Genomic DNA, 14,383 nt, shown 5'->3' on the forward strand with positions numbered 1-14,383 from the left:
GCAGCTTGCATCATCACTACGTTGAATATGCACGAAGAAGTAGTAGTAGTAGTTGTCGTCATCTGGTTTATTAGAAGCAGAGACCGTTCTTTTATAGAAGTAAGAAGAAACCTCATTGCTTGACTGGCTAACGTACTGTCTGCTGTCTCAGACGACGACATCTTTGACTTGTGTCGGCCGGGCGGCCACCGTAGCTTCTCTGTTTTGCTTCGAAAAGGAGGGGTGAGCTGCTGTTAGTTGCAGTTCACAAACTCACCGCTAGATGCTGCTACAATTTACACACTGCACCTTTAAAAAGACCTGAAACAGCAGATAAATAAATAATAGAGATGCACCGATCGTCCGGCCAGGGATCGGAACTGGCCCGGATCGGTGACCGGCTGGTCAGTCTCACTTCTTTCCATCAGCTTTCCATCAGTAACGTCAGCTGCACGTTTTCGCTCTCTTCTCTCCGACGGCGAAGTGACACACAGTCGCCTCCTCTGGCCCTGTCCCAAATGGCACCCTAAACCCTCACGGTCTTCCTCTGAGTCCGCACTTTCACGACGTAATGCCGCTTTGACTGCCGGGTAAAGTCCTCTGTGTAGCTCACAGTCTTGTGGGCTCAGCAGAAGTGCGCATCGAGGGCGCATAGCAGCCGCAAAGGGGGCGCTCACGAGCACTTTTCTTTAAGCTTAAATGACGAATGGGACACCCTGTGGTCTTAACGGACATGCGCACGTAGCGGCCATTGTAAGTCCACAAGACCGAAAGTGCACATAAAGTGTGCCATTTGGGACAGGGCCTTCCTCTCACTCATCTCATTCGCTCCGGTTAAATAGTTCTTGTATTGCGCAAAAAAATAGTAATTCTCGCAGGTTTCGCGCTCACACCAAAAGCGCGCGCAGCTGCACACCACTGATCTATATTAGAGGAGCGCACAAACTGCCTCTCAGTCTCAAACAGCGACAAGTAGGCTACCAAAGTGAGTGGCTTACTGGTTGAACGGTCAAATACATACAAAAAAACATACGTCTTGGCGAGTATTTAGTTAAACACAGTCCGTTTTGGAACATTAAATAGTTACGTAAGCAAGTTGTGTAACAGTATTTTGGGTCCATGCATAAACTCTTAAAGTGACAGGAGTCCAATATTCCTGCTGCTGTCTGTCATGTTAATCAAAGAACAAAAGACAAAGAAAATCACTTTCTGCTCTTGACTGAATAAGTTTAATAACTTTAATTGTAAACATTATCCTGTATTTAATTTTTACAATGAAGACTATCCAGTGTTATTTTACATTTGAATACTTTAATTTCTGTAGTACTTCTTACCTGAATAAAAACCTACTTAAAGGGTTAGTTCACCCAAAAATGAAAATAATGTCATTTATTACTCACCCTCATTCCGTTCCACACCCGTAAGACCTTCGTTATTCTTCAGAACGCAAATTAAGATATTTTTGTTGAAATCCGATGGCTCAGTGAGGCCTGCATAGCCAGCAATGACGTTTCCTCTCTCAAGACCCATAAATGTACTAAAAACATATTTAAATAAGTTCATGTGAGTACAGTGGTTCAATATTAATATTATAAAGCGACGAGAATATTTTTGGTGCGCCAAAAAAACAAAATAACGACTTATATAGTGATGGCCGATTTCAAAACACTGCTTCACGAAGCTTCAGAGTGTAATGAATCAGCGTGTCGAATCAGCGGTTCGGAGCGCCAAAGTCACGTGATTTCAGCAGTTTGGCGGTTTGACACGCGATCCGAATCATGATTCAGTACGCTGATTCATAACGCTCCGAAGTTTCATGAAGCAGTGTTTTGAAATCGGCCATCACTATATAAGTCGTCATTTTGTTTTTTGGCGCGCCAAAATGTTCTCGTCGCTTTATAATATTAATATTGAACCACTGTACTCACATGAACTGATTTAAATATGTTTTAGTACATTAATGGATCTTGAGAGAGGAAATGTCATTGCTGGCTATGCAGGCCTCACTGAGCCATCGGATTTCAACAAAAATATCTTAATTTGTGTTCCGAAGATGAACGAAGGTCTCACGGGTGTGGAACGGCATGAGGGTGAGTAATAAATGACATTATTTTCATTTTTGGGTGAACTAACCCTTTAACCTGAAAAAATAAAGGCCTGGTTTCACAGACAGGGCTTAGCCTAAACAAGGATAAGGCCTTAGATATGTCAAGGCAAGTTATTTTCAGTTAAAACAGCTCAAACATGCATTTTAGTCTAGGACTATCTGAAGCCTAGTCTGTGAAACCGGGGGATAGTTTCATAGCTCTTTTTATTTTATTGCAATTATTTGTGCTGCTATTTGCAATTTGGCCAAGAAAATTGCAATCGGTGCATCTCTAATAAATAACAAAATGAACATGCAATGCGTTATATTTTCTAATGTTTATTTCTATAAAATGCTCTTACTCTCGTATGGACTTTGGCAAGTGTTAAATTTTGACCTTGTTGGGTTTGATATTTATAACATTCATCAGTACAGTTTCGGTTTTCTGTGTATTATATGGATACGAATTTCACACATATGTCAGAGCACATCTGAAAACCTTTAAATGTATGAATGTAGAGAAGCACTGAGGCCGACATGTGCATGTTCTCGTACAGAACAGGGGATTCCGCTGCATCATGCGTTCGTCTCAAGCTGTAAGAATCCCCCCGTTCCCACACTCGCTGGCCCTTGATCTCCCACCCCTACATGGGGGAACAGTGTGTCGCGATGTGACTCTGTGATATGGTCGAAGGAGCCTTAAATGCTCAAAGCAGCGCGCTACTTGTGTGGTGTGTGTGTGCACGCATGTGTGTACATGCACTTCCTTTTGATCAACCTCCTCAGGCTGTGCAGTCTCATAAAAGGGCGCAAAGCTGTACTTTAATGTGTGTTTTCTGCCCCGGCATCAGTGTTTCTGTCTGGTTTTTGTGCATGCTAGTGTCAGGGAGAGAAAGAACTACTATTGAATGGGCTTGTGCAAACAGGACAGGGGAACATTACAAGGTAGCATTGTATCTTGCTTGCGGTCGAGTCAAGAATGCTGTCATTGTGTGTTTGGAGATGCAGAATATTTGTCTAGCAGATGCACAGACGTCCTTGAGTGCCACTGAGGTGTTGTAATGTGTTTTTGCTCATTTGAAGGCACACTTTGGAATGCCTCCCACAAAGTATGTATAATTAGTGCTCTGTGCTAAAGCAAGTGTCACTAGCAGTATTGCTCACGCTTAGAATTAGGGGTTTGTTCACAGATTTGGTGCCTAGCTTATGGGAGTTTGTGCTACGAACCTCAAATCAATTCTAAGCAATCAGAATTACATTTTTTACATGGAAGGAGGAACCTGAGCCATATTTAGGGACCAATTCATGAAAATCTTCTTAAGATTCTTAAGAAATAGTAAGAATTTTTTTGAAAAATTCTGAAAAAATATTGTGTGGTTAATATATCTTTTTTGTCGAATATGAAATATTCTTAACTTTATACTTAAGTTAGGAAAAAAATGGCAGTTAAGAAGAATTTTGTGTTTTGTGTTGTGAATCCGGCCCCAGAATATTGTAGACTTGATTTGGGCCAGCAAGCAACCACTCAGAACACCCCAGTAACCACCTAGCAACTGCATGCACAGGCAAACGTTACTTATATTCTATTAGAAAATGTAATATTTTGCTGTTTAGAGCGGGGTAATCCTGAGTGTTGTTGATGCCGGAGAGAGGAGGGCAACCAGCATTTCATGTCTTATGGCAATGTTCAGATGTCCAGTATTTTTGGAGATAGGTGCATGATTATATTTTAAGGATATCACAGACCCAGTATGATCTCTGTCCTAGTTTATACATTCTTTGTGACCCTTGGCCTTTAAGTCATTTAAAAAAAATCACAGTGGATACAGATTCTGCCACGGAATAAAAAAAATTAAAAGATAATTGCGACTTTTAATCTCACAATTCTGTTTTTTTTTTTCTTCTCACAATTACAAATTTACATCTCGCAATTCTGACTTTTTTCTTGCAATTGCGAGTTTTCTCAGAATTGTGAAAAGTATAAACTCGCAATTCTGACTCTTTTTTTTGTAATTGCAAGTTTTTATCTCGCAATTGCGAGTTTATATTGCAATTCTGACTTTAGAACTCGCAATAGTTTATATTAAAGTTTATATCACGCAATTCTGAGAAAAAAAGTCAGAATTGCGAGAAAAAAAGTCAGAATTGTGAGATTAGCCTATTTTTATTCAGTGGCAGAAACAAGCTTCCATAGAGCTGCATCATGTTGGGCAAATGTGTGATTGTGAAAATCTTCCGGAAGGCCTCAGATTTTTGAGTGGCTTTCAGATCTAGGGCAGGTGGCAGCCCTCAAAACTCTCTTATAGTCTGCATGGGAAGATTGATATTTATTTTTATAAATGGGGAAAACATTTGCATTTCTGTAATCCACACTAGTAGCAGGCTTGTGGGACGAGACTAAAATAATTGTCGTGGTAAATATGATATAGTTCCTAAGAACTTATGGTGTTGGAAACAACCCTGCCCCCCTTTTTTAGTTTACTTTTACTATTTTTTTTTTTTTTTACTTATTACTTATATTGTTACCATTTTATTGACTAACTTTTTTTTTGTTTTTTTGTTTTAGTGATTAGTTTATGTCAAGTAGGCCTACATGATTGTTTATATTTCTTGTTTGTGAATTAAAAAAAAAAATCAATGAAGTACAAATCCTTAAAAAAATAATGATTTTCATTTATCTTTTTAAACTTCTCTGAAATTAAATGAAAAAAATATATATTTTTCTGTATTTCTGAGCTCAGTGTGTGTGGGAATGCACGAAATGGTGGGCATAAACAATATCTGGACCATGTGGTCAGCTAGGTCACCGGAAATGTGACATGAACGCACACATACGCAATGGAGGCAAAGGGGAAAACAATCCCAAGAGCCCCTTCTTTTTTGTATCCTGCTGCTCTGGCTGTTTGAAAACCATTCCTCCCAGTCCCATGTTGATTACTTTGATTTAACGTGATATGCTGATGAATTAATCAAACAAATCACAATTAATCGCATACATCAACATTTAATGTGAAAAACCATGATTAGGCATCATCGCGGTAGCAGTAGACTAAATAATCACTGAATAGATATTAGAAAAAGTGTCTTTAGAAGTCAGTATATTGTTTGTTTTATTTCATATTAGGGCTGAAACAAACAATTATTTTGATAATCGATTAATCCACATATTATTAGAATGATTAATCGAACAATCACCGATTATTTGATTGATTATTCAGCTTATGCAGTTAGTTAAAATGTTGAGTTATATGTATTCTAACTTATAAATAAAACAAGGAAACCACTTCAGCTTTTGAAAATGTCTTTTTAATGAACTTCGGATATAGATAAATCAATTCAATATTGATTAATTTGTATATATATCAGGTACAGTACATAGGTTTTCTCAAGGAAAAAACTTTTAAAATGATGTAAACTCTACAGGGAACTGGTACATTACCATAATATTAAAGATTAAAATTAACAACTTATCTGCATACAATTGCATATAATGCTATTACGTTTTAATAATAATTAGTAATAACTCTTAATAATAAATAGTAATAATGTTTAAATAATAACTTTTTAATGAGAGTAAAAAAATGAATGTAATATTGTGCATATTTTTGAGTCTAGAGTTCATTTTCTAACTAACTATCGAGTTTATGGTCATTGAATGGAGGTAAATGTAACAATATGTGACATTGTTTACAAACTGTTTTACTGACGTCTTTCTGCGGTTGAAACTGTGACTGAGCGATTACATGAGACATGATACTTTTCAGTAAGTTGTACAGTATCTTTCAACATAACTTCTGATGGTCATTCATGTTTATTTCATGCTGCAACTAGCAGTAAAGAGGAAGAGGATAATTATGAGAAGAGGTTTATTTCATAAGGAAATTTATTGTTTGAATTTTATAGTAAAAATGACAGAATTTAAAAGCTGAAACTTCTTCATATTAATAGTAACCTGCTCTGTCTTGTCTGTCAGCACATTGTCAGTGTCCTCCGCAATATATTTTTCACTGCATGAGAAAATGGACATGTGGCATGAGAACAGCATCAGTCTGTATGCGTGAGAGTTGGCAGCCCTGCATATGGCAGCTTTTTTTAAAACATTTTATGTAGTTATGCTTAATTTTCCCACACTCTATTGGTTCGGCTTCATTTGCACTCTGATGTGCTGTGTCTTCTTCTATTGTATTTCATCCGGGAGGGCAGCATTACAGTATTGCGCTACAGTGCCCCATTAGTCACACTGCATTATTGCAGGCCCTATTCAGCCCTATTTCATGTCATTGAACTTAAGCTGATCACTGGCCTACAGTCCACATCGTTCCATTTTACAGTCGAGTTTGTCAGTCTGTTCCAGTTGACATTTAACACTGGACGCGTTCATGCATCTTTGGCTATTGAGTTGCGTCTCGCTGTTTTTCAGCATCTCGCGCCATGAGTGTTTTGTTATTAAGTAGTTAAAAGCAGTTAACTTAGAAAAATGTGTCTCGCTCTGTTGCAGTTGGTTTGATTACGGTATTTAGCCTACGTTTGTAAGAAAGTGGTGATACTTGTTAAATTTGGTGAGGTTAGTTGCGTGCGGACTCTCAAAAAGATGAAGGTGACACTTCAAACTGAATTGCTCCAATGAACAGTTTTGGAAGGCATATATTTAGTATGGAGTTATGTATGAATCAGGGGGCATTATAAATTAAGGCCCCGTTTACACTTGTGTGTTTTCGTTTTAAAACACATAACTTTTGCTACATTTACAGCTGTCGTTTACAATACGACCCTTAAAAACGGAGACTTTCGAAAACGCTGCAGAGCCTGTTTTAGTTTGAAAACGCCGGGGTTGCGTTTCAGACCCTGTATATTAGTGCGTCCCCTCATCTATACTGGCGTTTCCACTGTGTTTGAGAAACAATCTCCATTTTGGTCTGTTTACACACAGTGTGCATGAATGGTCATGTGACATGCATTTTCGGTCGTGTAATGTAGGCGGAGATCGTTTCTGAAACGCTGTGGAAACACCAGTGTAGACGAGGATTGTTTTCATTTTAAAACACCGTTTTAAAACGAAGACGCACTAGTGTAAATAAGGCCTGAGTAAATGTTTTATTGTTGATATTTCTTGTAATAATTTAATTGCATTAAATGGAATGGAGTTTAAAAGTAAACACATGGCCTTTTTCTTTGGAGATTTTGTCATGTGACATCATCCCCTTCTTGACATCATATTTAAGTTTTGCTTTAGCTAGCATACCTGTCACGGCTAAAATTTTGAAGTCAAAGTTCATATCTGCATGTGAACGGTGTGTGTATGCGTGTGTGTGTATAAGTAAGTGGTCACTAAGGCAGGGCAGGGTTTCCTGTCTCTGTGAATAAGCCCACGGCCTGTCTGCTTCCCGCACTCTTTATTTTTGAGTCGTTATAAAGAAGTTCTCATGCTTATGCGAAGTGTTTGTTCCTTGTTGTCTGCACGCTCATTGAGTCATAAGGAGGAAGCAGGCATGAGGTTTGCAATTTCTCTGATTCAGCAAAATTACGTGTATGAAATCAGTTTCTGAGACTCTGTATCATCTGGGCACTGCTTTTATTATCACGACCCTACAGTACAGGAAACTCGCTGTGTGTCGAGCTTCCAAAGACCCCAGCCGGGGAATTAGAGGTTGCAAATGTAATGGACTTAAAGTTGAATTGGAATACAAAGCACGGAAATTACACCAGTGCACCGAGCTGAAGAAGTGCTTGGCTTGAATGATGATTTTGAACTGTGTGTGTTTGATTTGGTTAATGTTAATAAAGCAGTTGATTTATAGCAGTTTCTTCAGTCCATAATATCTGATAAACTTACAAATACATCAGCTCGTATTTAATATAAAAAATTAAACTGATTTTTGATTTAAATTAATTTTCATTAGTGATTTTTCATCAGAATTTTTTTTTTTAAATGAATTTTTGTGAAATGATTACTGTGGAATTGATACTGTTGTTTATTTTCTCCATATTATAAGAGTAAGGTTACAAATCATGGTAAATTTCTGATTTTTTTATACACAAACTAATTAACCCCACATTTACTTTTATGCTGAAAAGTTGTGTTTATGAAATACTAGCAAGTATTTTAGGTAACGTTAACAGTAGGCATTGCACGATTAGATTTAAACCTTTTAAACACCATAGCAACTACATTGCAACAACTAAAAATCAGGACACCTTATCAACCACATAGCAATGACGTGGAAAACAACCACAGCTGCCAATCATGGTTGTGACTCTCATCGTTCACATTCAGGTGCTAGATAGTATACATCGGTTTTTGAATGCTGTTTTTGAGTCATTTGATTTTAACTCAAGTCATGTATAGTGTGAAGATGCATTTGTTCTGATGCAAGACTTATTGACTGTTCACACATAACACATTTTTGCATTCCACTGCACTGCTTTTCCATTGTTTTTCTATGTAAACAACACTACATGGACATCTTTGACCGTTGCACTTACATCTTTTGCAGCCTCTTGCTCTTGACACAGCGTTCTAAAAATGTTACAAGTAAAAGTCTGTAAAAGTTACAAGTTGTTTGTCATTTTAAATGCAAAAATGCATTTTGTGTGAACACTCCTGCTCATTTGCTCTGAATAATCTTGTCTTTTGATATGCATCCATTAAGTTCCAAATACAAATGGAAAATAATCAAATGAATTGTCATTTTTATTGGTAAAATATTTAATCCAATGGATTATCAAAATTTGGCTTTACTACATGGTTATTTAATATCTAAAAAAATTCATTTATATACATATATATGGGGGAAATGGTGGCCTAATTCGAGTCTTAGTACCGGCAGGAATACCGGTTCGAGTCGTAATACTGGCAAGACCTGGAGCAAGGTGCCCTTGAACTATTGCTCCCCGGGCGCCACAGCAAAATGGCTGTGGTATATATATATATATATATATATATATATATATATATACTCACCGGGCACTTTATTAGGTACACCTTGCTAGTACCGGGTTGGACGCCCCTTTTGCCTTCAGAACTGCCTTAATTCTTTATGGCATAGATTCAACAAGGTGCTGGAAACATTCCTCAGAGATTTTTGTCATGATAGCATCACGCAGTTGCTACAGATCTGTCGTCTGCGCATCTATGATGTGAATGTCCCGTTCCACCACATCCCAAAGCTGCTCTATTGGATTGAGATCTGGTGACTGTGGAGGCCAAAAGTGTGGCAAGAAAATATCCCTCACACCATTACACCACCAGGCACCAGCAACAGCCTGAACCATTGATACAAGGCATGATGGATCCGTGCTTTCATGTTGTTTACGCCAAATTCTGACCCTACCATTTGAATGTTGCAGCAGTTATTGAGACTCATCAGGCCAGGCAATATTTTTCCAATCTTTTATTGTCTAATTTTGGTGAGTCCGTGTGAATTGTAGCCTCAGTTTGCTGTTCTCAGCTGACAGGAGTGGCAGTGGTGTCTTCTGCTGCTGTAGTCCATCTGCTTCAAGGTTTGATGTGTTGTGTGTTCAGAGATGCTCTTCTACAGATCTCGGTTGTAACAAGTGGTTATTTGAGTTCTCCTCTGACCTCTGGCATCAACAAGGCATTTTTGCTCACAGAACTGCCACTTGCTGGATATTTTCTCTTTTTCGGACCATTCTCTATAAACCCTAGAGATGGTTGTGCGTGAAAATCCCAGTAGATCAGCAGTTTCTGAAATACTCAGACCAGCTCGTCTGGCAACAACAACCATGCCACGTTCCAAGTCACTTAATTCACCTTTCTTGCCCATTCTGATGCCCAGTTTAAATTCAGCAGATCGTCACTCTTGAACATGTCTAAATGCATCGAGTTGCTGCCATGTGATTGGCTGATTAGATATTTGCATTAAGCAGTTGAACAGGTGTACCTAATAAAGTGGCCTGTGTGTGTGTATTTTTTTATATATATATATATATATATATATATATATATATACTGTATATGTATTTTTTTAAACAAAAATATATGCAAATTAAATCATACTGTGATTTAAGACTTTGGTCATACCGCCCAACTCTAATGCCAGAAAGAGCGTTATCAGAGTAGTAAAGGCTACAAAGTGCGAAGTATATGGAGAGGGGAAAAGACAAGTGAGGAAAATGAAAATGCTAATGGTGTGAAACAGGAAATGGGTTAAAGTGGCTATGTGGGTATGTGGAGGTTTGAAGATGGAGAAGTAGGGCAGTTAGGATGAAAAGAAAACACGATGGAGGTATTGCAAGAACGGGAATTTAACATGCACGCATGTGAAGGATGAGGAAGGGGAGAATGATGGGGAGAGAGAGACGGCCGGAGAGGAAGTGATGTTAGTCTGTTTGGAGGTTGCTGAGTCATGAGTGGGCCGGATGATCACTGATAGAACGAGCAACCGGGGGCCAGCGCAGGGGGCGGGACTACGTCACGCGGCATGTGCGCTGAACAACAGCACGCGCTGTGCAGGACGGGCCGTGCTGTAAACACGACGTATGTCTTGAATTCTGCTGAAAATATCAGCTTATGACTTTCCAGGCTGGTTAGGTGCTAGTCTGGTGCTGGTTGACTGAGAAAGTCTCTTGCTGGTTGTAGAAATAGTTCACCCTAAAATGAACATCATTGCGTGACTTTCCAAACCTGTATGATGTACTTTCTTCTGTGGAACACAAAAGTGGCATTTTGAACCATACGGGTTTGCTGTGACAAGAGGGTATATAAATAATGCCAAAATCTTCTTAAGAAAATGTTTTTCTATTATACTGCGTCTGGCGTTTTTAAATGCAGAAATGCATTTTGTGTGAACATTCCTACTCATTTGCTCTGAATAATCTTGTCTTTTGGTTTGCATCCAAAAAGTTCCAGATACATCTGGAAAATAACCAAATAAGCTGTCATTTTTATTTGTCAAATATTCAATCATGGATTATCATAAGAAAATGGCTTTGCAACATGCTTATTTAATAGATAAAACAATTTGGGTTTGATGTCCATCAAAAATATCCAATGGACCCTTTTTATAGACTGTGATGACACGTTTCCACAGTTATTAACTTTGCAAATCTAGCAAAGTTTTGTATATTTTCATTTTTAAAAAATGTAATGTACATTTATAACACTATATTTTGTGTTATATTACGTTGACATTAAATTACATTCTTCTGACCAACATAATCTCTCTATATTTTTTCCTGCCTTTTGTAAAGTCATATAAATGCTATATGTGTATTTTTTTCTTTTGCTGTTGTAAATGAAAATAAATCATACTGTCATTTAAAACTTAAAAACTACCAGAGTTTGCATTTTTGAGCAAACCATTTCTTTAAGCAAGTTAGGAAGCCTTGTGTGCAAACCACCAAACCATCAACACATCTTAAAGACGTTCGTGACCAGCTTTGCTCGTCTTGTCAGAAAGGACTTTGCACACCAAAGAAAACAGCTATACGTGTGATGGGTGTTCCTCTCCCTGTGTAGGTTAATGCTTCCTGTCACCCAATAAAAGAGCAGAGCGCATGGTGCCATCTATAGAATGGCCCCCTTCTCTTTCTTTCTCGCTTACTATGCGAGTGTTGTGGTTTTTCTGATCTGTTGCTCTCTTCATGTGCTAAACCTTCATTTTGTCATGCTTCAGGGCTTCCAACGGAACTTTAAGAACAGTCCTCTAAAAAAAGAGCAGCCGCGTTTACTTCTCACGCAGAGTTAAATACTCACAGGCGTCCGAGAAGGCTGTGTGCTTGTGAATGAGGATGTGGGGAACGAGAATGGGGAGATTGGCTCCAGTTGTGTCGCAACGCGTCTGGTGCAGCACAGCACCCATGTGCAGATTTTTTTTTAGCCTCAAAAGAAAATTTCCCCAGCTGCAAATGGCGACTGTGATCTGATTCCGAAGGTGGTTTGCACCACGTGTGGAGGGACTGTGCACATTCACAAGCGAATTCCGCATCGAGAACCGCGGGCCCGTCAGGGACTGGTATCAGATGTTTCTGACACTTTCAACTTCCTCAGTCTTCCTCTTCACATCAAAGATGGCCTCAGATATTTCTGCGTTTGACCTGTGGCGCATTTTAAAGTGGCATGAGCGATATTAGTCACTCTCTTCCTGTACTGGAGAGCTGAATGAGTGAGTGAGTAAAAGTGAAGAATCTGTATTGTGCCAGCTGAGTTCAGAAGACTGCGTCAGCCCTGCAGTGATGAGCTAAACTGATACACTTTGTTAGCGTTCATTGAAAGTTTGATTCATTGAACAGAACAGTTTCCGTACAGAGATTGCTAAATCAGTAGATGTGTAGCGTAAACAAAGAGACCTTATATAATATGATATTAAAACACAATCTCTCACAAAACACGTTCACCTAGTGGCAGATCTTTATTTCCGTATTGTGACACAAGTGAAACGGATTATTGAAAAGACAAACTCTTGGGTGGGACTTAGTTCAATTTATTGGTTGTTGGTTGAATGAAAGCAGATCTTAGGACCTGTTTACTCCTGGTATTAAGATGTATTGTGGTCGCTCGGATCACAAGTGGACGACGCTAAATACAGGTCTAAACAGGGTCTAAAACATTTTGAGCTTGTCTACGTTCGGCCACTTCCAGAGGTAGTCGAAAACACGGATTGCTTTCGTAGTGTAGACGCCCATGTGGTCGAATGTGGTCAAACAGTGCAAAAGACCGCCTACTCTCTGCCTGCTTGACCTAATGCGTAAACATTATGGGAAGCGCGCTAGCCAGATGGGTTTTAAACTTTGTTGGCTGGAGACCCAAGTTTGGTTTAAAGATGAAAAACGTACCAATCACAATGTTCTCTCACCATTCCTGATTTCTAACATGCACTCACAGAGCAGAAATGAAAGCTGATGCTCTGCGTATGTTTCTCCATCGTCTCCAGTCATGTTCATATGTAAATTGCACAAGCTTATTTTGTTCATTAGATCGTAAGATCTGAAAAAACCCATACATTTACCTGCCCATAGACCCTCCCTTCGAAGAAATGCGGACAGAATTGGTTGAAAGTGGTCAAAAGAGACGCAGGTACCGATAGCCTTGTGGGCAGCGCCGACATATAGTGCCGTTACGCTTCGGGCGACCCAAGTTCAAATCACGGCTTGAGGACCTTTCCCGATCCCGCCCCCCTCTCTCTCTATCTGACTTCGCTTCCTGTCTACAAACTGTCCTATCATAATAAAAGATAAAAACAGCAAAAATAAATCTTAAAAAAAATACCTGGTGTAAACAGGAATGTTTCTCCCCGATCTTACTTGTGATGCGATCGACCAAAAATACCAGGTGTAAACAAGGCCTTAATGTGAACTTGCAGTTGATTTTAAGAAAGGGGTGGGGTTTAAGCAGACTAAATGATTGGAGAAGTCCGGCATACATCACCAGAGAGAAGTCTGTCTTTTTCACCGGAAAATTGACTTCAGAATTTGTATTTCCATTTCTTGCCACTTTGAGCGATCACACTGACCTGTTTATATGCACTTATGAAATCACTGTCGAAAGTCTGATTGGTAGTCCGTAAATGTTGCTGCTTTATTTGCATAAAGTTGCACTCTGCTCAACTTTGTTGAATTGTGTTCAATGATCTTTGACACTCGAATCAGTGGAGATCAGCAGTTTTATTAGGTATATTTATCTGTTGTTTCAAAGGTTTGTTTAAATATACCACAAACTTTGCAGTCACATTCGTTTATGTGTGCATTACATCTGTTCTGAGCAAAATTTCTGCGTAAGCAGAGCCCAGTCGCCACAATCAGAAACAAAAAAAGCCAGCACGAGAATGTCACCAGAGCTACCGTGAGCATAAATATACGCACATTTGCAAGACGTAATATGTATATAAACACACATCAAAACACCGCATGTGCACAACACATTTTTTAAGCAGTTTGAGAAAGCAGTCAGATTAAAAGATTTACAAGGCTAAAATTTTCCTGTTAAACAGATTAAGATCTTCACCACCCCTCAATTGGTTAGAAATTTCATTTGAAATTTGAGCTCATTCAAATCGATTGAGGTGTTTACATGAAGATTTTTCAGTCCAATTTAGCCATCAGTCCGATTATAAATGAATTATTAGTTTGCATATAGTAAATGAAGCTTATGAAAATGAATCATATTTGGTTGCCTTTCTATATTAATATGCAGCACATAGAGTCTGGAGACCTTAGCTTACATGTACTGAAGTAGCTTCACAAAATAAAGCTTAAATGAAATGTGTACTTGATATTTTTTATTATGCAGTAAGCGTTTTAAAAAAGCAATTTGAGGCGGTGTTATATTTCAAATCCAGTCATACACAATACTGTTTAGCA

General features: G+C 38.6%; 1 protein-coding gene across 1 annotated transcript in view; it reads left to right on the forward strand.

Annotated features, from left to right (window-relative positions):
* sh2b3 (SH2B adaptor protein 3) overlaps window positions 1-14,383 on the forward strand; it is a 50,967-nt gene that overhangs the window by 2,365 nt on the left and 34,219 nt on the right. The window lies entirely within an intron of this gene.

This window comes from Ctenopharyngodon idella, chromosome 5, assembly GCF_019924925.1.
Source record: "Ctenopharyngodon idella isolate HZGC_01 chromosome 5, HZGC01, whole genome shotgun sequence".
Classification (NCBI taxonomy): Eukaryota; Metazoa; Chordata; class Actinopteri; order Cypriniformes; family Xenocyprididae; genus Ctenopharyngodon; species Ctenopharyngodon idella.